Source organism: Cebus imitator, unplaced genomic scaffold, assembly GCF_001604975.1.
Source record: "Cebus imitator isolate Cc_AM_T3 unplaced genomic scaffold, Cebus_imitator-1.0 Scaffold297, whole genome shotgun sequence".
In the NCBI taxonomy this organism is placed as follows: domain Eukaryota; kingdom Metazoa; phylum Chordata; class Mammalia; order Primates; family Cebidae; genus Cebus; species Cebus imitator.
The window spans coordinates 1,536,335-1,538,931 of record NW_016107612.1 but is presented as its reverse complement, the minus strand read 5'-3'; positions in this window follow the sequence as shown (position 1 = coordinate 1,538,931).

Genomic DNA, 2,597 nt, shown 5'->3' with positions numbered 1-2,597 from the left:
ATATATACACATATGCATATCTATAAACACATATATACTACATACACATCCATATAGAGACACATATACAGACATGCATTACATAATATTCATATAGATAACACATAGATATGCACATATATCTATAGTTATAGATATACGCATGTATATACACATACTACATACACATCCATATATACACACATATATAGATATGCACATACATCTGTAGCAATATATTCACACATATATACACACATATTACATACATATTCATATAGATACACATATATATAGATATGCACATACATCTATAGTTATACATACACATATACACATACACCACATACACATTCATATATATACACACATATACATATGTACATACATCTGTAGCTGCACATACACACATATATATACACACACGTTACATACATATTCATATCAATACACATATGTAGATATGGACATACATGTATACACACATATTACACACATGTCCATATACGTATACACACAATTTTTTTTCCTCTGGACTCTTTGAAAGGTTTAGGGCTAAGGTCATCATGCCCTTTATCCCTAAATATTTCAATGTGCATCTCCTAGGAATGAGGATATTCTTCTATGTTATACCGAAGAAAATCAACAATAAAGCAACTACTATGTACTATACTATCCAGCCAGTATTCACATTTCCCCTCTGGTCCCCAAAATATCTTTTAGAGCTGTTTTTTCTTTTGCTTTCTTTTTTTTTTTTTTTTTGAGATGGAGCCTTGCTCTGTCACTCAGGCTGGACTACAATGGCGCCATCTTGGCTCACTGCAACCTCCGCCTCCTGGGTTCAAGCAATTATCCTACCTCAGCTTCCTGAGTAGCTGGGATTACAGGTGCACACCACCATGCCAGGCTAATTTTTGTATTTTTAGTAGAGATGGGGTTTCACCATGTTGGCCAGGCTGGTCTCGAACTCCTGTCCTCAGGTGATCCACTCACCTCAGCCTCCCAAAGTGCTGGGATTACAGGCATGCGCCACTGCGCCCAGCCCCCTGTTTTTCCTTTCTTTCTTCCTTCCTCCCTCTCTCTCTCTCTCTCTCTCTTTCTTTTTTTCTTTCTTTCTTTTCGAAGATAGGGTCTCACTCTGTCACCCAGGCTGGAGTGCAGTGGCATAATCTTGGCTCACTGCAACCTCTGCCTCCGGGGCTCAAGTGATCCTCTCATCTCAGCTTCCCGAGTAGGTAGAACAACAGGAACACACCTCTACACTCAGTTAATTTTTTTGTATTTTTTGTAGAGAGGGGTTTTCACCATGTTGCCCAGACTGATCTTGAACTTCTGGTCTCAAGTGATCTGCTCACCTCAGCCCCGCAAAGTGCTGGGATTACAGGCATGAGCCACCATACCCTGCCTGTGTTTTCAAAACTAGGATTCAATCAAAGTCCATGTATCACATTTTGCTGTTACATCTCTTAAGCCTCTTTTAATCTTAAATGTTCTATCTACTTTATTATTTTTTAAAAACAACATTAACTTTTTTTTTTTTTTTTTTTTTATTTTTGGAGACAGAGTCTCACTTCATCACCCAGGATGGAGTGCAGTGGCGTAATCTCGGCTCACCGCAACCTTCTCTTCCCAAGTTCAAGTAATTCTCATGCCTCAGCCTGCACCACCAAACCCAGCTAAATTTTTGTGTTTTTAGTAGAGATGGGGTTTCACCATGCTGGCCAGGCTGGTCTCAAACTCCTGACCTCAAGTGATCCGCCAGCCAAGGCTTCCCAAAGTGCTCACAGGCGCAAGCCACCACACCTGGCCAACATTAACTTTTTAATGACCTGGGCACAGTTATCCTGAAGAGGATCTGGAAGTTTCCACCTTCTGGGGTTGTCTGATTGCTTCCTCATGGGGTCATTTATCATCTTCCTCTAGCCCCTTTATTTCTTGTAAACTGGGAATTAATACTGGGGCTTGATTTGATTCTAGGGAAGGACCCGTTAAAAAGAATGGTAAAAATATGAATAACTAACATTTACCATTGTAACCATTTTTAAGGGTATAGTTCAGTGGAATTAAGTACATTCGCATTGCGCAACCATCACTACCATCCACCTCCAGAGCTTTCATCTTGCAAAACAGAGACTGTGTCCCCATGAAATGCTAACTCACATTCCCCCACCCCCAGCCCCTGGCAACCTCCATTCCGCTTTCTGTCTCTGTGAATGTGACTATTCTGGGTTCCCCAAAGCAGTGGAATCACACAGTGTTTATTCTTTTGTGACTGACCCTGGGTCACGCCTTTTGATAGGAGGTCCTCTAAGGTAACGCAGTGCCCTTCAGATTGCGTCCTAGCAGGAGCTCACAGGAACCCTGCAGTCCCTGCCTGCCAGCCTCCCCCCTCAGCTGCGCTCTGCTCCTCTACCCATTCTGTCTCAGCTGTTTAGCTCTCTCACTCTATCTGGGCCTTTGCATCTGCTACGTCCTCCCTGGCAGGCTCCTTCCTTCCTTCCTTCCTTCATTCCTTCCTTCATTCCTTCCTTCCCTCCTTCTTTCCTTCCTTCTTTCTTCCTTCCTTCCTTCTTCCTTCCTTCCTTCCTTCCTCTTTCTTTCTTTTTCCTTCCTTCTTT